Here is a 21,181-nt window from a genome sequence, read left to right as displayed (position 1 = left end):
AAACCAAGAGCATACTTTACACAGTGTATGTTAGCAAATTTGACAATAAATTATATTTAAAAATTAAAAAAGAAATTATCTAAGTTGTATCAGCCTCCGTGTATGCCACTGAAAACATGAATAATGTCTCTTGCTTTATAGACATGCTGTAGAAAATAAATCACCTGACCTTCACAAAGCCCCTAGACTACTGCTTCTCAAACTGTCTGTGGTGAAGGATGAGTATTTGTTTTTCCCCAAGTCAGTCACTCATGGATCAATACATTTGTTTAATGCAAAGAAAATGAAGTAACAGAAAGCAGAAAAATGGCAAAGACACACAAAATACAAGCCCCGATTTTTGTTAACATCGTAGAGACTCTCACCACGTGCTGTAAGAACTTTCTATACATGTACTCTTAAAGTATGTACTTACCACAGATTGGTAACGCACTTTTCCAAAGCATCAAGCGTCCAAAGACTGCACTTTCATCCCTTCTGCTCTGGCACAGTTCCTGGCCCATCAGAGACATTCAATCAGTGGTTGCTATTACAAAATATGGTCCTTATCATGAAGGAGATTGAATAACAAGAAGTTGCAAATAAAAAGAAGAAGAAATACCAAGTGATTTGATTGCTGATGGAGCATCAAGAGAGTTGTGTGCCCAAGAAGGAGTATGGGAGTTCAAAAAGAAGATATATCACAATGGTCAAGACTTCCACTGGGTCTTGACGGTCAAGGAAGGATGGAACTTACTTTGTAGCTTTTTGTATTTTATGATTGTAGGAAAGCTTCATGCTCATTGCACACATTTCTGCAAGCCCTGAAAATAGAAAGAGTTTGAGAAATATTTAGTCTTAATCCCACCATCCAGAAGTTACCTGTGCTAATTTTTGTGGGTATACTTTCAGTGTATAGTGAGGAAAGTGTTACTGATGATAATAATAATGAATATGATAAAAACTATAATCACAACTATTATATAATATAAGGTTATCTTATATATATAAGATATTTATATATCTTTATGCTATACATTTAATATTTAATGCTACACACATATATTTATAAACATTTATACCAGTTTTCTGTACATCAGTAGAAACAAGTACCATGACTCAGAGCCCCCGCTATTATCACTGTTGATCCCATCAGCACTCTTGGCCAAGATTCCCACAGGTTTTGTGCCTGAGAGTCCCAGAAGGGTGACACAAATTGCTATCAAGACCTATCTATTCACTACAGTTCCAACAAGCAATCTTGAAGTCCCCTGAGAGAACTTCAGTATAGCCTCCAGGTAAGATGATGGATGACCCTCAAGATGTCAATATTGATCCCAAGCAGTTCACACAGCTGCCAGGGCCCAGGTGCCAGAGTCAAGCTGCATTCTGTGTGGAGGTACATGAAGTGGTCCTGTCCCCAACCTTGTATCAAATGTGAACTCTGAAGCATCTCTGCCAAACCCACACTGCCCCTCTCAGAATACCAATCCCCCTCACCTCCTACCCTCCAATCAAGGTTACCTGCAAACAAGTCCCCAACCTCCAACACAATGCACCTAGCAGTTGGAAACTCTAAAACACTGATCTGGACAATTCAAAGTGTGTGCATGCATGCACCTACCCATGCACGTACTCTCATACATACACAATTAATGCATTGCTGAAGAGAAACTGCCTAGCTGGGGAATGAACAGATATGACAGCTCCCCCTCTCTTTGTGCACCCGGGGCAGTTCAGAGAAGCTGGCTGCCCCTGAACTCTGGTCTCCCCACCCTTCTTGTGTAGGAATCCCCTTGCTCCTTGGGTCATACAGGACAAAATTAGTATTTGCCTCGAGGAATTGTACTAAGAGGCAAAAGGAAAGCCCAAACAATAGCAAATAATACCCTACAAACATATAGCAGGATAGAACTGCTCTTTGCCCCAAGGCTGATCATCAAACTCAGTCCACATACCACCTTAGCCTGTCATCAGCCATCATCTGTGTCATCTCAGCCACACAAGACCCGGGACTTGGCTCGGTACTAGTCCATGCAAATGTGACCCTCAGGCCAATAGTAAGTGGAAAGTGGTGCCACAGCCCAGCCTGCCAGGGGGTCTCCTTTCCCTGAGAACCTGTTTCCTTTTCTGCTGTCTGGAGGGCCCACCTTCCCCGCAATGTTCCTCTGCCTCTTGGCTGCAGCACATCTTCCTGTTGTTTACTGCCCACGTCTGATCTTTCATCTGGGCTGCCCCTCTCACCCCCATCCCCAAGACAGCTCACAGAAGCCAGGATACCATGGGCTGTTCTGCCACCCTCAAGTTTGTTCCTGACATGGTTGCTCTGTGCCCCCCAGTTCTTGAAATTTGTCTGACTACACTTGTTTTTATATGCTTCTCTAACCCTCCTGACCTCTCTGCTGTCCCTTCCTGTACTCATAGCCTCAGCTCTCATTCTCAGCTCATTGGCCAAGGAGTTCTGACAGACATGTCCTAGGCCCCAAAAGTGATAAAGTAAGCCTCCCTTCCTTCCAGAAGGTGAAAACTCCACCTTGCCTCCCAAGTCATACAGAAATACAACCACCTCTTCCTAAAGATGCACTCGTATATTCCCACACCCACAGACAGCTGCCTCACACATGTTCAGACTCTCCTAGATGGGACACCATCCCTATCTTCACTTCTGAGTGTGTGCTTATAGGCTTACATTCCCAGGCAGACAGACACACACCCAGGTGTACATGCACAATCAGGTGCCATATGTACACACTTGCCATAAGTACACCACATATACTTCCACACCCCCTAACATATCTAAAAATTCATAGGCACCTTATAGTCACACATGCCACATGGAAGTACACAAGCATATGCATGTGTACCTATAAGGAGAGACAGAATCTCAGAGGGGGGTATGACATCCAGAAATACACACAAATGCACACACACACACATACCTAGAAACTAACACACATTACAAAAGCAGGTATACTCACTAACACAAACATACATGCACACATATATACACATGAAAAGGAGAAGCAAGTTATGTCTACCAAAACTACCAAAACTACCCAAATATCAAGAAAGAAAGATGGTTAAAGATGCATTTCTAAGCTTCTGGTTCTTCCCTCTTCCCAGGCCTAGAATATATAGATGTGAAGCCAATGATCTAACAGTCTCTGTCTCTCTCTTTCTCTCTCTGTCTCTCTCTCACACACACAAGCATGCACAGAGACATGCAAGTGCGATCTCTCACATGCACACACACACACACACACACACACACACACACAATGCTCTCTCACATATTCTCTCTTACACACATACACACAGACAAGCAAGTGGGCTCTCTCACACAGAAACATGTGCACATAGAGGCGCCTGGGTGGCTCAGTCGGTTGAGCGTCCGACTTCAGCTCAGGTCACGATCTCGCGGTCCGTGAGTTCGAGCCCCGCGTAGGGCTCTGGGCTGATGGCTCAGAGCCTGGAGCCTGCTTCCGATTCTGTGTCTCCCTCTCTCTCTGCCCCTTCCCCGTTCATGCTCTGTCTCTCTCTGTCTCAAAAATAAATAAAACGTTAAAAAAATGAAAAAAAAGAAACATGTGCACATACATGTACTCTCTCACATGCTCTCTCTCTCTCTCTCTCTCTCTCTCACACACACACACACACACACACACACACACACACATACACACACCTTCCATAGAAATCGTAGTGGGGGGAGAAGTTGAGGGCAAGCAGCATGGTTCCAGGTTCTGAGCAATAGTTAACTGTGAGTAGGTGGCAATTACAGCCTTCCAGGAGGCCTGGGTCACAGAAGAACCCAGTTCCTGGTACCCAGCCTGGACAGTTCCAAAGGGCAGAGACATGGCAGGTTGCTTCTCTGCTCCTTCTGTTCACTGTTCCCTGCTTCCTCCCCCTGCTGTGAGGCCTCCCACCCGCCCTGGCATGACCCTCTTGGAATGCAGCTGTGAAGAGAAAACACATGTATCTGCTATCTGCTGTTCTTTCCAAACACTAGTCTCAAGAATCTTGCCAGAGAAAGAAGAAGATAGAGTGCGCGTGTGCAGAGGGTGATGAAGGAGTACAAACAACCTACATGCCAGGTCAGGGAATAAGAGATCAGCATGCAAAGCTGCAGACAGGTATCTGGGAGGAAAAAGAGGAGTGAGGAGGGAATGGCAGTGGAATCCTACCCCGTGAGCCAGAGCTGCCAACGTAGCAAAGATTTCTTCAGAACTTCCAAGGGGTCTCTCAGCACCCCGTTCTTCCCTGCAACTCTGTAAAATCAGACTGATTCCCTGAGAAAACCTCACTCCATGGCATGTCGGCCTTTGATATGAGGCTTGGGTCATGTAACTAACAAATACAAAGACTGAACACGCCTGAAGAACGTCAACAGCAGAGGGCCTCAACATAGGGCCCTGGTCATTGAGCTCATGCTGCCTGAAGAAAAGAATGGCTCCTCCTTCCCATAACCATGTGACTGATGCCCCCAAACCCTCCACCCTCATTCAATAGACTCCCACAGGGCAGGTTATAAGAGCTCCAGCAGCCAGGAGTGGGACTACCCAGGCCAGACCCTGAGGTCCAAGGACCAGGAAAACTGTGACACCCAATATTCTCCAGCCAGGTTTGTAATCATGACCCATATGCTTCTCCAGTCCTGGCAAGAAGTGTGTGGATCAGTGATGAGATTACATGAGAATAAAACCAGCAAATAGATTTTTTTTTTAAAGCCTCTGAATTATCAGTTGTGTTTTGTTTTGTTTTGTTTTGTTTTGTTTTGTTTAAAGAAAACTGTCAGAAGTGGGCATGCCAGAAGAGTGGAAGAAGCTGTGTACTTAGAGCAGGAATCCAGTTAGACCACTATGCTAGGGTTTTCCTCAAAGTATCTCACAGTCTATCTCCATCAGCATCTGTGTTCCCACATGTATACTGAAAACAGTTCCATGAGTGTAGTTGGCACCAGAGTGGATATAGGAAAGCAAAGGGGGAACTAGTGGGATGCACCATATCTAGCACTCCAAGAACCCATGGACTGCAGTAGCCTTCCTCTTCCACTGCACCCTACTGTGTCCTGCTTTGCTGTAAGGAGGAACCACCAGCCAAAAGTCATGTTTATGGCATTTGGACACCAATGGTGGTAGCAAACCCAGGGTCTGTTGTGTCTCTCTCTTAAGGCAGAGAAGTCAAAAGTGCACTGGTTGCTGTGAGCTCCTTCCTCGTATCTGCCTCCCAGCCCCACTCCAGGGGCTGTTTGCCCCTGTCTGTTTGCTCCATTTGCTGATATATCCCAGGTGTCTGGAATGGTACCTTGTGCGCATTAAACAGTCAAAAAAATATTAGGTGTATGACTGAAGGAATATTTTTGAGAATCTAGTGGAAAAGATGTCAATAATAGTGATGATAAACACTTTCAAATTAGTGAGGCACTCCCACAAAGAAATCAACTGGCAGCAGAATATTATTTCACTCATCTTTAAATGAAGGACATGGAATTATTTTAAAATATGAAGACCATTGAAGCTCACGGGGGCACGTGTAGTGAATCATTAAGTTAGAGGTAAATTGTGCAATAGCAAAGTCATAAAAGTTGCTAGGATGCTCTGAAGACGGCACAGGATTCTCCTTCCATCCTGGGGCAGATTTCTGAATGAGGAAGGAATGTAATTCATAGTTACAGCTCTTGTAAATTGAGTACCTATTACATTCTGGGCATGTATTTCTATTACCTATGTTATATCATTTCACCCTCACCACACTGTGTGATAGGGTTCATAGTCCTCCATTTTCCAAATGAGGCATCTGGGGTTCAGAGAGGTTAGGCAGCTTATACAGGGCCATGCAAGGTTTGCACTAAATGGCAGAGTGCATTTAGTGGATAAAGAAATTGTGGTTTATATACACAATGGAATACTACGTGGCAATGAGAAAAAATGAAATATGGCCTTTTGTAGCAACGTGGATGGAACTGGAGAGTGTGATGCTAAGTGAAATAAGCCATACAGAGAAAGACAGATACCACATGGTTTCACTCTTATGTGGATCCTGAGAAACGTAACAGAAACCCATGGGGGAGGGGAAGGAAAAAAAAAAAAAGAGGTTAGAGTGGGAGAGAGCCAAAGCATAAGAGACTGTTAAAAACTGAGAACAAACTGAGGGTTGATGGGGGGTGGGAGGGAGGGCAGGGTGGGTGATGGGTATTGAGGAGGGCACCTTTTGGGATGAGCACTGGGTGTTGTATGGAAACCAATTTGACAGTAAATTTCATATATTAAAAAATAAAAAAAACAAAAAAATATTAAAGTGTTTAAATATTAATGCTCTAAAAACAAAAAAAAAAAACAAAAAAAAAAACCAGAGTGAAGATTTGAAACCAGGTCTCTCCAAGTCAAAATATGCACTTTGCTCTTAAATATTAAATGGCACTGCCCTCCATTATCTGTAAGCGGTTTCAAAATGTGAATATGGGATATGCCAGCTTTTAGGCAAAGTCCGAAACCACTAGATGGATATAGATACCATAAATTGACAGGGAGGCACATTTACACAGACTGTCTGTTAACAGAATCTCAAAATGTAATACATTAAGCTCTGTTGTGCAAAGACAAAGCGACTTACTTGTTGCCCATAACTAATCCTGCTTTTCCAGTACACACTCCAGGGGGTACCAAAGGTGGACAGGTAGACCACTTACATTTCATGATTAAAGATTCTTCAGGGCTCTTCCAGCTTGGCTTCTCCATTTCAAGCAATTATTGAGTCAATTCTAACTTCTACTTACTTTTCCTTCTCCTCTATAAAATGATGCCACAGAGTGTGGCTAAAATGATATCATGGTGGCAGTACAGAGGCACCCTCAGTCTGAGTGCTATTCTTTGGATTCTGTTTATGTGGCAATGTAACCTGAATACTGCTTCCTTACTGGACTTTTCTCTTGCCAGACTTATGGATCCCCTTGAGATTTGCTTGAAACTCAAAGTTGATGCCAATGTGGGTGCCCAGTGTGACACTCACTACAACAATGGTCTCTGGTCATTTTTCATTACACACTGTGTACTAGGTTGACTAGCGTGCCCCCAAGATTCATGTCTACCTCAGATTGTGACTTTATTTGGGAACAGGGTCTTTGCAGATGTAATTGGTTAAGATGAGGCCATACTGGATTAGGGTGGACCCTAAATCCAACATGACTGTTGTCTTCATAAAAAAAAAAATAGAGGATACAGAGACAGAGACTCACATGGAGGAGCACACCATTAAAAAAATGGAGGCAGAGGCTGGAGTGATGCATCTAGAAGCCAAGGAAAAGTCAGGATTGCCGCCACCCTTCAGAGGCTAGGAAGAGACACGGAAGGATGCTTCCTTAGAGGCTTCAGAGGGGGCATGGCCCTGCTAACTAACACCTTGCTTCAGACTGGTACCTCTAGAATTGTGAGAGAATACATTTTCATTGCTCTCAACTACTCAGCTTGTGGTAGTTTGTTACAGCAGCCCTGAGAATCTAATGCATGCACTGGTAACAAAAGATTTTGAGCACATATCTCCAATATATGCATATTTATTAATTTATAGATTACATACTAGTGACACTGTATTAGTATGCAATGCTCATCATAAAACATACACTAAAATTAGATATTTAAAAGGATGTGATAAAAATAAATATGCTTAGAATTTCTAGCGTTTCCTTCCTGTACCTCAATGCACTTCTTACCCACCTCATCTGTGTACACACCTGACGTTGTAGACCAATGTGCTCCACAGTCCCTTCACCTCAGTTAGGGTGACCCTGATGCACTCAACAACATTCAGCTGCATTCTGTACCCTTCCAGAAGGCTGGTGAAATAGGCTTAATCTCTTCTAAAGCAAATGGGAGCTGAGGAAGTTTTAGGGGTGTACATATGGGTCTGATGTCCCCATATCCACTCTGAGTGAAGTGTCTCCACAGACTGCAATAACTCTCTCTTGTCTTCCAACAATCATACTGGCTCCAGTGCTGTTGGCACATGCTGCTTCTATATCCAGCTTTCTCATTGATCTAAGACCACCACTTATAGGATTTTTCAGAAGATGATATCAGGACACACATATCTAATATTATTCATTCTCTCTCTCTCTCTCTCTCTCTCTCTCTCTTCTTCCCTACCTTCCTCTCTCCTTCACTCACCTCTCTTCCCTCACTTCTGAGAAAGAAACACTTTCTTTTACCTGTAAGAATCAGTGACTGAATTCTCCTATATCATGCCATCCTTCTTCTCAAGGGGACATACACCCTTTCCCCCACCTCAGGGCCATTATGACTATTGGAAGGTGAAAGATTCATTGCAAAAATAATGACAAATGCTTACATTTATTATTTCAAACTAGTATTCCCATTATACAACTTTGCTTCTGGAACTTATTCAATCCTGTGAGAAAAAAAAAAAAAAAGATGGTGAGACCATCATGCACACTGGCCTCTGTCACCTGTCACTGGCCTCTGTCACCTCACTTAGATGAGAAGTGTCAAGGTGGGACTGCTCCTTTATTGAATATAAAACAAGAGGAAACGGCAAGTCACCCAGAGGTGAACATGACAGCTGATACACTAGTCTCAAATTCTACCACTGCTCCTTGGAGAACCTAGTAAGATCTGAATGTAGTGGGTGCAAGGGGCTTTTATTTCCTGGGAATAGGCAGGGATATGCTTAATAATCTTCCCTTTGGGGTAGAGGAGGGCAAACTTTCCAAGGGATCCTGCCAAGATTTACCACCGTTCTTCCAGTGCGCTAGTTGTAAGGATGGAAAGTAACTGACTGAGACAGTTCCCAGGACTGATGTGTGTCTGTGGGTCAAAAATTGATGGAGGGAGATGATCCCTAATTCTTATGAATGGAATGTGGAACATGTAACCATTCCACAATGACAATAAAAACCAGAGCACATGGTCTGACTAAGGGTCCTTTGTTTCTATTTACATCTCTATGTTTCCACTATGAAAGTTATACATATTATGCACATTAAAGCAACTTTTTAAATAGAGAAAAGAAGAAAGGAATGACCCCACACATGCTCAGACATAACCCTCTGGCCCAAGAACCAGAAAAAACATGACTGTCATTATGCCCCAGAGGGGCTTCTAATCCAGGAACCCTTTGTTTCTCCAGTCCTGGCAAGAAAGTCAGCAGATCATATTTTCTTCAACAAATAAATGGCATGGAAAAGATGAGGGGGAAATGTAAAACATTAAAAGACTATGCCACATATCAAACATATGCAATGTGTGGGACTTTTCAGATCCTAATTTGAGCAAACAAACTGCACAAATACATAAATCATGTATAAATACAGGTCTGATGAGGCAATTGGGGAAATGGAAACGTTATTATTGGGTAGTAGATGATGCTAAGGCAATCTTGGACATTTTCTTGGGTATGATATGTGCCATGGTTCTGTTACAATGGATCCTTACCTATTAAAGTGTATTTCTGGATGAAATGAGTTGATGTCCACATTTTGTTTCACAGTACTTCAGAGAAACAAAACAAAGCAACACTTTTTTTTTTTTAAGTATGATGGGGGATAGATGAAACAAGAATTGAAGAAAGTTAATGACTGTTGAAGTTGATGACTCTTGAACTTAATGGGTACACGGAGTGCATGGTACTATTCTTTCTGTTTTTATGTGTTTAAAATATTCCATAACAAAAAGTTAAAAATAAAAAAAAAATGAAATGCTGGGATTACTGAGGGTAATGTGCGTGTAGAGGGTGGGTTAGAGATGAGAGACAGAAAAAATAAGAGATAGTCACGTTTATGGGAACAATAGCAAGTGAAATATGAAAAATGCCTGTGAAATATCAGTCACATATTTGTAGACTGTGTGCCAATTGCAGATTCTGGCAGATAGAAGCCACCCTTAAACAAATGGTGCTGGAAATAGCCCTGCAATTTTAAGCAACGTTTATTTACTCAAAGAAAGAAGTTTGAAAGGAGCGGATGTCTTCCTGATCTCTTAAACACATTTTATTTTAGAGAAATCACTTTTTTCTTATTCTTGTTGAAGGACATGTAAAGAAATTTTGTATGTAGTAATATGCACCTCTGGTAAGAATGTTGAAGGTGGACAGGACGCCTGGGTGGCTCAGTCGGTTGAGCGTCTGACTTCAGCTCAGGTCATGATCTCGCGGCCCATGAGCTCAAGTCCCACGTCGGGCTCTGTGTTGACAGCTCAGAGCCTGGAGCCTGCTTTGGATTCTGTGCCTCCTTCTCTCTCTGTCCCTCCCCCACCCATTCCCTCCCCCCACCTCAAAAATAAATAAAACATTTAAAAAGTTTTAACAAAAAGAAAGTTGAGGGTGGTGTGCTTGATTTTTTCTTAGTTAAAAGAAACCAGGTGACAGGAATTATTAACTCTCTCTTATGTAAGGTTGGTAGAGAAAATAGTTGAGGTGCAGAGAAGTTTTTAGGGGTCAGAACCAGGGGCACGTCTCCTAACCAAAGTCAGAGCCACCTGCAATGCAACAACGATATAGCAAGGGAATCTTGCACTCTTTAGGAACTTCTGCCTAGGGGATCCTCTGTCCCTGGGGATCCATTACCCTGGGACAGGGCATGGCAATCTTTCCATAGTTGTCCACCAAATACCATACTCTGTTAATTGCTGTGCCAGTGGTATAACAGGTGTTGAGACAAGTCCCCCAATTTGTGTGCGAGTGTGTATGCATGTGTGTGTGTGTGTGTGTGTAGATGTGATGGGTCCTCTCTGGAAAGGGGAGGTGAGAAGCTGTCCCATTCTACAGAAACTATATTTTAAAAACAAAAACTAGAGAAGTGTGCAGTGAACAAGGTGTGCTATTATTTTCTCATCTTTTATTAAACATACAACATAGACACATGACAACAATTTGTGGAAACAAAAAAAAAAAAAGAGGAAAGAAAGTCAATGTTATCTCATCACCATAAATCTCCACTGTTTGTTCTGCAATATATTTGCTCCCCTCTTATGGTCTGTGCATATGCATGTTTTCGATGACTAAGATCATACCATAAATAGGATTTTATGTCCTGATTTTTTGACTTGACTTTGATTTATGAACGTAGGCATATGAATCCTCATAAAGGTACAAAAATTGAATTGTACTTGCCCACACACTAATCAGACTGTGGTTTTCAAGATGACAAAATTAGATGTAATCAGACCTGTTCCTGAAAATCCAGAGAATTTGATCTACATAGGTCTGGTTGTCTCTGATGGTAGATGGGAGGAGCCCCAAGTCTTAATCACTGGCACACTGTGAGACGGGGGCTAGCAGGAGGAGAGGAAAAGAGGATGGTCTAGGGTCACCACTTAACACTGGAGTCACTTGTCCTTTTCACCACCCAACTCATGCAGAGTGGGCCAACCCTGCTCCTGGGCACTCAAGATCAATAAAAATGGAGCTGCAATAGGATAAATCCTAATGAAGAATCAGGGAAGCAACTGAGAGCCGAAGAGGCTCTATCTTGATTTCCAGAACCCCTGCCACCTCTAAATGAGAGCCTGCATGGGAAAGAAACCTTGAGACCACATACACGCAAAGATGATATTCAAAATAATTTAAAAACAGTTACAGTCATTTAAATGAAAAAAAAAAGCTACTGATGATAAAACTAACAGACAATAGAGCTTGTGGCTTGACACCCCACTTTATTAAAGTGTATAGCCATTGCTTGATATGATTTCTAAACTCTTTTGCAGCTCTGTCACTATAGGGAGCCCATCAAGGTCCACATGTCCTTCCTATTTTCATTATTTCAGTGTCTAGTTTTCCAGAATGTTAATTCTCTCTGCTGGTTATTTGAAGTAAGGTGTAAACATAAAGTTTATTGGGAAAAGACTTTTGAATATTTACTGTAATGTTTCTGTGGACCAGACAGAGATCATTGAACATGATGACTTACCACCAAAGTAAAACATTTGGGAAATTATATGACAGGTTGACTAAAATCCCAGACTTTCTCCTTAGCTTTACACTGGTAACATCCTTTCAAATTCCAATACGTTTTCATCTGTGTAGTTTCTCATTAACTCCATTCTCTCAAGCACAGACAATAAAGTTTGGTAAATTATTTCAGATGGTGTTCCTTCCAAATTTCTTGTTTTAAGTAAAATTTTACAAAGCTTTTCCAGTTGAAACAGTGGGAGGGTAGGGGCACCTGGTTGACTCAGTCAGTAGAGCATACAAATCTTGATTTCAGGGTCGTGAGTTCAAGCCCCATGGTGGTTGTAAAGCTTACTTAAAAAGAACAAAAAGAAAGAGCCTGCTGAGAAACAGTGGAAGGGTGACCAACTGACTGGTTGGCTCAGGGGTATCCGGTATCCCAATTTTAGTGCTAAAACCCTGTGCCCTGGGAAACCTCTCTCTAGGACATAAAAAGTCCTGGTTTTCACACATGGATGCAGAAGGTTGGGGGGAAAGTACAGAACTCTTTTTTTTTTTTTTTTTTTTTTTGGGAAAGTACAGAACTCTTATGGTGGCCCCCACAACTGGGGATGAAAGCAACAGTGCTTTTAGTGTCAAATGGACACCACATGGATTACAGCTTTCCCTAGTTGCTGTGGCTGTTTTGTCCCCTGACTGTTGATATTGACAACCATACTTTGGGGTTCACAGTAGTGATCGTGAATTTTGCATCACCTTGTGTGATGTGAGTTGAGTGCAACTTAAGCGTGTTGTAATCCTGAGCTTTGAGTCCCTAGCCTGGCACTCAGGAGACACCTAGGAAATGGCTATTGAACACATTTTCAGGCATTTGTCCCACTGATAGATACACAGATGTGTGAAATGATGTTGTACAAGTGTATTCTTCGCAGTATGACTGCATGACAAAAAGAAGTAATAACCAAAATATGGACACAAATGAAATGGTTCAAATTATCAAAATCAAACATTTTATGCAATCATTGGAATATAAATCATCTCATGATATTCTTATTTTAAAAACTAATTTTCGTACTGCATTTAAAATTGCAATGTTGGGGCACTTGGGTGGCTCAGGTGGTTAAACATCCAACTCTGGATTTTGGTTTAGGTCATGATTTCATGGTTCATGGGTCAAGCCCCGCATTGGTGTCTGCACTGACAGCATGGAGCCTGCTTGGGATTCTCTCTCCTCTCTGACTAGCACTCACTGTCTTTCAAAGTAAATATATAAAAACTTAAAATGTGTTGTTAAATATTGTATATATTTATTATGAAGTATATGATTGATATACATATTGAAATTATTATGGTCAATCTTATTAATACATTATTTCCTCACACAGCTACCATTTTTGTGTGTGATGTGAATACCTCAATTCTACCTTCTTAGCAATAGTTTGGTATTCTATATGGTATTATTAACTATATTTTTCCTGTAAAGTAGGTCATAAGACATACATCCTATACAAACTGCAAGTTTTTGATTCATTTTGTTCTGATGTGGAATGCTTTCTAGGATGTACTGTTAGTTTAAGAAACACTGGGAAGTACAATATTTATATTATTGATGACATTTCTGTTAAACAAGAACTAGATAGTACCCATTTAGGTTTGTATTTGCACAGAGTATTTCTGGAAGGATACACATGAATCTAGGAATAGTGGTTGTCTCTGGCAGGATGAAGGTTAAGTCTGAGGTCAGGAGAAGGAGGGAAACCTTTCACTATATACAGTTTTGTACTTTTTGAATTTTCTTTCATATGCATATATCTGTTCAAAATATGTTTAAAAATTAAAATAAATCACTCCTTCCTAAAATTATATAATTTGTGGATTTAATATTAGATACATACATTGTTTCATGTTTTACAGATTATTATACTGTTCAAAGATGATATAGACTACTTTATTTTTTTCACAATACTGAGATGGGCCAGGTGGTAGTTCATTTTTATATCTCTTTTACTATCCAAGAGATAGAAGTTGGGTAATAATCCAAAACTGGTAGTCTCTTGATTCTGTATGTGTGTTTTTTTTTTTTATAATCTAAGAATCTTAGCATTTTAGATATCAAAATATTGTACCCATTTACAACTTCAAAAAGAACTAAGAGGGACACCTGGGTGGCTCAGTGGGTAAGCATCCAACTTCGGCTCAGGTCATGATCTCATGGTTTGTGAGTTCAAGCCTGGCATTAGGCTCTGTGCTGACAGCTCAGAGCCTGGAGCCTGCTTCGGATTCTGTGTCTCCCTCTTTCTCTGTCCTTTTCCCACTTGCCCTCTGTCTCTTTCTCTCTCTCAAATATAAAAAATAAACATTAAAAAAAAGAATGAAGAACTGAAAAGAAAAAAGGATCAATATAAAAGCCAATGTATTCAATACTAGTACCAATTATATAATTAAGGTTAGTGGGAAAGTAGTAACTTGTTGTAAAGCACTGAGTACTTGATAAAGAATGGAAAGCACAACTGCACCGGCTACCAGGAGACAGGTCAAACCTGTAGTCAATAAGTGCCTTTGATTTTCTCAGATATCACTACAATTGGATGCCAATTTAGCAGGCATAAGCCCCTCTTTCAGAATCTTTTCATAGTGAGACCTGAGGAGACTCTCTGTTAGAACTCCAGCATCCTTGTCCCTCCCCTACTGGGACATGCAGTCTGTTGGCTTCTTCAGTGAACAAGGTTTCCTTACTCCCTCACACAGATACTCAGTAATTTACTAAACTGAGCCACATGCTCCAATTATATTCTACCATCCAAAGAGCATATATCATATGATTTCACTCATACGTAGAATTTAAGAAACAAAACAAACAGGCATAGGGGAAAAAAGGCAAACCAAGAAACAAACTTTTTAAAGTTTTATTTATTTATTTTGAGAGAGCAGAGCACAAGCAGGGGAGGGGCAGAGAGAGAGGGAGGGGGGCAAAGGATCCAAAGTGGGTTCTGTTCTGACAGCAGAGAGCCTGACACGGGGCTCAAACTCAATAACTGTGAGATCATGACCTGAGCTGAAGTCGGACACTTAACCGACTGAGCCACCCAGGTGCCCCCAGACTCTTAATTATAGAGAACAAACTGATGGTTATTAGAGGGGAGGTATGTAGGTGATGGGTTAGATAGGTGATGAGGATTATGATTGAACTTGTGATGAGCACTGTGAGTTGTATGTAAGTGCTAAATCACTAAATTGTACACCTGAAAACTAATAGTACATTGTATGTTAAATAAATTGAATTTAAATAAAAACTTAATAAGAACAAAATAAAACAAAGAGCTGAAGCAAATAAATAAGAAGAAGAACATAGCTCTGTGTCAAAATTTCTGGAGGCTCCAGGGCTAGCAGTCCCTTCTTACCTGTGTGATCTGTAGTCAATGTGAAATGATCCCTCCATTTTCCCACCTTTAAGGTATGGATAGCAATATCTACCTCACATCACAAGTGATAAGATACATTTTAATGGGTACAGAGAGAAGAGCACATAATATGCACTTAATTGTTTGTAATAGCGTTTTATGAAAGGAGAGAAGGTTAGCACTCCCCTTGACAAGGATGAAAGAGGCCCTCAGGCCTGACAACATGCATACAATTAAGGCACTGCCACCTATTTCGTGGCATCTCACCAACGTTTTTGGGTTACATTAATTTTGTAGTATATTTTATTAACCCAATATATCTACAGTATTATTTCAACATGTAACCAATGTAAAAAAAAATAAATAAATGGTTTGTAATAAATTTGTCCACTAAGCAAACAAGGTAGTTAGGGCATTATGAAGCAAGAACAGTCAGAATATGGAATTCAGAGAGGTCTACACATATACAGGGAAAAGGCCTATGCCTTTATTTTCACTTACCTTTAACTTAATTTGAGCATGTCTTTCAATTACTAACCTAGGCAAGGAACCACAATAATGTCACCAATAAAGACTTTCATCACATTATATTTGTTTCACATTTCTTAAAGTATCATTTATGCTTATCACTTTGAAATTATGATAGTTATGTGCTCGCTTCGGCAGCACATATACTAAAATTGAAATTATGATAGTTATGTCTATCACTAGATACTCTTATTTAATGTATTAATAAATAAGCATATATGTTATCAAATTACAATCTTTTTTTAAAATTCAAAACCATATTTCAATATAATAAATTTCAGTTATAATTCTATTCATTTAATTTTATGCATTTATAAAAATATTATTCTCTTAAGGGAGCTACAGGCTACATCTAGCTGCCAAAGGGACCCAAGGTGCAAAAAATTTGAGAATGTCTGTGCTAGGAAGTGTTTTGAAGTGAGAACCCATGGGGAAGGAAAGGGATTGAGCTGACATACTGAATGTTTTCATATATGTTATCTCACAGACAGGGACAATAGAGAGGCTTCCATGGTTGAAGCACTGGAGTCATGGAGGGCAGAAAGTGAAGATGAGGTTGGACATCACAAAAAACAACAGGTGTTGGCGAGGATATGAAGAAAGTGAAACCTTCTTACATTGTTGGTGGGAACACAAACTGGTGCAGTCACTCTGGAGAGCAGTATGGAGTTTCCTCAAAAAGTTAAAAATGGAACTACCCTATGATCCAACAATTGCACTACTAGGTATTTACCCAAAAGATACAAAAATACAGATGTGAAGGGGTATATGCACCCCAATGGTTATAGCAGTATTATCAACAATAGCCAAGCTATGGAAAGATCCCAAATGTCCATCAATAGATGAATGGATAAAAAATATGTGGTATGTAATACACATACACACACAATGGAATATTACTCAACCATCAAAAAGAATGAAGTCTTGCCATTTGCAACGACATGGATTGAGCTACAGTGGATTATGGTAAGCGAAATAAGTTAGTCAGAGAAAGACAAATACCACATGATTTCACTCAAATGGAATTTAAGAAACAAAACAAATGAACATATAGAGGGGGAGACACAGGGAAACAAACCATAAGACACTCATAAAGACAGAGAACTGAGGGTTGATGGAGGGAGGTGGGTGTGGGATGGGATAGATGAGGGATGGGTACTAAGGAGGACACTTGTTATGATGAGCACTGGGTATTGCATGTAATTGATGAATCACTGAATTCTACTCCTGAAACCAATACTGCACTGTATGTTAACTAACTAGAATTTAAATAAAAATTTGAGGGGCACCTAGGTGGTTCAGTCAGTTAAGCATCCAACTCTTGATTTCAGCCCAGGTCATGATCTCACAGTTCAAGTTCAAGCCCCACATCTGGCTCTACACTGACACTGCAGAGCCTGCTTGGGATTTTCTCTCTCTCTCTTTCTCTCTCCCTCCCTCCCTACCTCTCTTTCTCTCTAAAACAAAATAAACCTAAAAATATTTTTTAAAAAATTGAAAAAAACTCATAATAATAACAAAAAACATAATAACAAGAAAAAAGATGAGGCTGGACATATTTATGGGTAGGGAAAGTTGGAGTAAGTTAGAAATTTTAAAAAACCAAGAGGCTACAGGGAGTCACCATGGGTCTGTGGGCAGGAGAATGCACACAGCAGTGTTGTTTGAAGCTGTTGCTTTGGAAGGCTGGAGGTAGACCAGCTAGGAGCTGAGGCACAGGGAAGAAAGGGAGCAGAAGAAGGGATACAAAGGAAAAGGGGGCAAATGGCTGGCAGACAACGTGGGTCCCAAAAGACCTGAACCCAATCCACAGCACTCTTCCTGCAAACCTAGTCAGGGGCAGGCAATGGCTACAAGTCTGCCTTTTGGAATGCTGGCCTCAAAGAAGTGAGGTGATTGAAAAGACGCCCAGATTGGGAGAAATATTCTTTCTTTTTGAAAGGCTTGTTTTAAAAGTCCTGGGGCACCAGGAGTACAGAAGCAGGCTTTTTGCAGATATCTCTCTTTTCTATTCTACTCACCCCAGATACTACAGCATCTTCTGTGGTCAGAAAAAAAAAAAACCAACAAGAGATGCCAATACCCCTGGGAAACCAGCCACATTGGAAAAGTTTCCTGTTACTAAGGTCTTGACCTATGGGTTTTTATACAATAACCCACAACAGTTGTTTTCAAAGTCCAGTCCCCATACAACAGCATCAACATTCTGCACCAGCATTAGCTAGTCAATTGTCAAAAACAAACTACTGGGCCTCATCCTAGTTACACAGCTAGAAAATGAGTCAGCATTTCCATCTAGGTCTGCTATCCCAGAAATAAGCCAAGTCTTTTGTTAGCCATGGGTGAGCAAATGCCCTTACCTAGGGGGAAAAAAATTCCTTCATAAATTAGTCTATAGTTCTAAAGAGCTTTTCTTCCAGGTACTTCTACATGATTGAGATTTGAATATGTTTTCCAGTTCCACTTCAACAGGACACCTTTCTTTGTAGGTGGTCTCTTCATGACAAAGGGGTGAGGGGCTAGGGCAGGGTCCAAACTGAGGGACCTCTTTAGAGAGGATCCTCTTTAAAGAGGCTGGGTCCAGAAGGGCTCTGTCTATAAAGTGCTGCTGTATTCTGAGGGACACCCTCCAGATCTGGGGGGGTCAGAGAAGACCTCCTGGAGGAGGGAACATTTGAACTAGGTGTAAAACAGGGACACTGTAAATCAGGAGGGACACTGTGTAAATCAGGAGGGACACTGGATCCTTGGAGATGGGTCCAGAACAAAGTCAACTCTGGGGATGGAACTGGGGTAGGACACCTGGGGTTACTTCATGGAACTCTGATGAGCTACCCTCTCTTCCCATTTTAACTAACCCTCAAGGATTTATTGTCAAGAAGTGGATCAAAATCACAAGGTTTGGTATGGATAGAATAGGCAAGTATGGGGGGGGGGCAATGACTGGCTGTTCTTTGGGTAAGGGTGGCACTGCTGGGACTTCCAAGGAGGTAAGCTCCCTCCTTACCTCACCCTAGATTTCTGTCAAAGGAGGAATGCACAAGAGAAAGGGTAATTCAGATGGAGGAAAAGAAGTGAGGGAGATAGAAGGGACTTCCCTATAAGCCACCAGAGGTTTTCACCTTCCTCTGTGCCACTCAACCACTCACCAGCAGGAGGGCATGTCATTGCCTCTGATACTGCTTCCCCTCAAAGTCCTCCTGAGTACCCACTGGTGACTCCATTTCTGCTTCTCTCACCTACTGCTTCCTTGTATGTATGCTCTTACACCCTCTGGTGCAATCTATCTAAATCCCAAGTCAAAATCTTTAACATTTATACAAGGCCAATTTCCATGATGTTGGAAAACCCTGATACCCTTGCTTAAAAGTCCTTTGTAAACTCCATAGGAAGACAAACTAATCTGCCAAAAGGCACCTCAGTTTGAACAGGTCATCCCATCTCCTGAGGCTCCTCTAATGCAGCTTAGCTGCATCCAGAGAAACGGAAAAGACTAGCCAGAAAACAGTAAGCCTCCCCTCTCTGGTGTAAAGTCATGGCAGTTAAAGTCTTTCCAGTCAGCCACACGGCCATTAATCTGACTTGGGGGCCAAGTATCTGTGAACCAGAAGCCTCATTAGGATTTCTGCTAAGTTGCCATGAATTTATGGTAAGAACTGCTAAAAGGTCAAATCAACCCTTTTCTTACTCAGGGAAACTGAATTGTAGAAGTGATATATAGCTTGCTTAAGGTTACAAACAAAGCTAATAATGGTGGGAAAGTATAAGAGCATTGCTCTCTTGTCTCCCAGGCAAATGTTCCTACAAACATATTCATCTGAAGACTAACTCTTATTTGAACCTCTCAACATATAGTCACTTTGGGCTACAGGACAGTTATGGTGGTTCTTTTCTCCAAGATCATGATGATCTGTGCTCACTCTGGAAATTCACACAGATTGCTGAATCTCTTTGATGTCCTAAAATCACTGACATTATTTTGGGAAGGCACCTACAAGATACCAATCCTGAGCCTGAGAGAACTGAATCCTTATCCTGAGGTTGAGAAAGGAGGTGCATGACTGTCCCAGAAAGATTAAATGTAGCATTAAACATCTTCAATGATAAGCAGGAATATTCTATGGATAGGGCAGGAAGGGCAACAAGCCCCAGAGATAGCAGCTTTCACGGAGGTTGTGGCCTTGGGAAGAAAAAATCTGGAGGACACAAATCGTTTTATTCTGTATTTCTCACAGCACAATTTAGCACAGTAATACAGTTATGGGATCTGTTCATGTACACTTGTTAAGTGTGTGTTCATATACATGAACTGGTTAGGAGGGATAATTCAGTGAACTGAGCAATAACTTTGAGAGAATTTGGAAAGACAGTGTTCTCCTTTTCTGTATTCTAAGTACCAGGCATTGTGCTATAGGCAGATTTTAAGATGTGGACTGAGAAATAGGTGTGAAAGAAACAGGTGACTTAAGGAACTTTTACTTTATATATACTATGATTTAGTGTTCATAACAGGTTAGGATTATTATTCCCATTTTTGTTTAACAGATGACATAACTAAGGCTCAGGGAAATCAGGTGTTTTATCTGAGCTCACAAAGCTAGCAAGTGCTTGGGATCTCCCATCTAGGGCCTGAAGCCCTTATGCTTCCTCTCACCACACTCCAGAATAATACTCCTCTCTCCACTGAATTCCCAGAGATCAATTTTTGATGGTTCCCTGAGGGATTCTTGCCAGAGAGTTGCCCTTCATGCAACCCCAACCGCCACCCCAATGAATCTTTTTTATCTGCAGAGTCCGGGCCTGGAGCCAGGTGAGACCAGAACCTCCATTTCAGGGGCTTTCTCTAGAATCCGTCGCTGTGGTTACCTCCAGTAGAATCTGTTTCAGGAAGAGGTCTGACCAAACCGGACAGCGGTGCCATTCATCACTGCAGGAGGGCAGAATCCGGGGCTGGGGGCCACACGTCGAGAGGGGAGGGGCCAGGGGGCGGCCCCCTTGTGACCAGCCCTGAGGAGAGGTCAGGAGAGAACGTTGGTTGAGGAGCGCCAGTACAGCAGCAGCTGCTGACGTTCTGTATCACGCGCCTGTGGCCCAAGGTAACCCAGACCTATAAGCAAAGAGCGGAGCCGGGGCGTTGCGGGGACGAAGGCGGGAAGGGGCAGAGATCTTGGGGGTCAAACACTGAAGACAGGGGCGGTGAACGCGTGGAGGGCGTGAGAGAGTCCGAATTCTCGGAGGAATAGGGAATGAAGGTGCTGAAGCAAGAAACGAGGTGTGAGAAGGAACACAAGTGCGAAAAGAGCGTGAGAGGGCGCAAGAGTTTGGCTGACCAAAAGACAGTGCCCTTGGAGGTAGCGGCAAGGGTGGAACATACC

At 41.6% G+C, this 21,181-nt stretch overlaps 1 long non-coding RNA gene and 1 other non-coding gene across 2 annotated transcripts; one reads left to right on the top strand and one right to left on the bottom strand.

Moving 5' to 3' along the window:
- Positions 1-415: 415 nt before the first annotated feature.
- Positions 416-8,382, bottom strand: LOC122235342. The gene is made up of 3 exons (XR_006213410.1): positions 8,323-8,382; positions 737-803; positions 416-494 (listed from the first exon to the last, which is right to left on the bottom strand). It is a non-coding gene; the product is annotated as an uncharacterized LOC122235342 (long non-coding RNA).
- A 7,048-nt stretch (positions 8,383-15,430) lies between these two features.
- Positions 15,431-15,556, top strand: LOC122235626. The gene has a single exon (XR_006213667.1). It is a non-coding gene; the product is annotated as a U6atac minor spliceosomal RNA (small nuclear RNA).
- Positions 15,557-21,181: the final 5,625 nt, after the last annotated feature.

This window comes from Panthera tigris, chromosome X (assembly GCF_018350195.1).
Source record: "Panthera tigris isolate Pti1 chromosome X, P.tigris_Pti1_mat1.1, whole genome shotgun sequence".
Classification (NCBI taxonomy): Eukaryota; Metazoa; Chordata; class Mammalia; order Carnivora; family Felidae; genus Panthera; species Panthera tigris.
This window is presented reverse-complemented; position numbering and strand designations above follow the sequence as displayed.